The following is a 253-nucleotide window of genomic DNA, read 5'->3' as shown; positions in this document are numbered from 1 at the left end:
AGTGGTTTTCCGAGAAGAAGATAAAAATATGATTTCCCAATTTCTTTAATTTTCCGTCTTTTTACATATATTAACAAAATTGTTACAACATCGATTTGGTACTTTTAATCAATCATATAAGACCAGTGAAAAAAAGGTGCCGATTTCAATTTAACTAGGCATCAATTTGACCAGGTGCCGAAGTGACTATATCTGATGCCGATTTAATCGGGTGGCGAAGTGACTAGAATTCACACAAACAGCATGACTGACT

The sequence above is a fragment of the Perna viridis genome, chromosome 9, assembly GCF_037379345.1.
Source record: "Perna viridis isolate PV_CMFRI_1.1 ecotype Kerala chromosome 9, ASM3737934v1, whole genome shotgun sequence".
NCBI lineage: Eukaryota > Metazoa > Mollusca > Bivalvia > Mytilida > Mytilidae > Perna > Perna viridis.
This window is presented reverse-complemented; position numbering follows the sequence as displayed.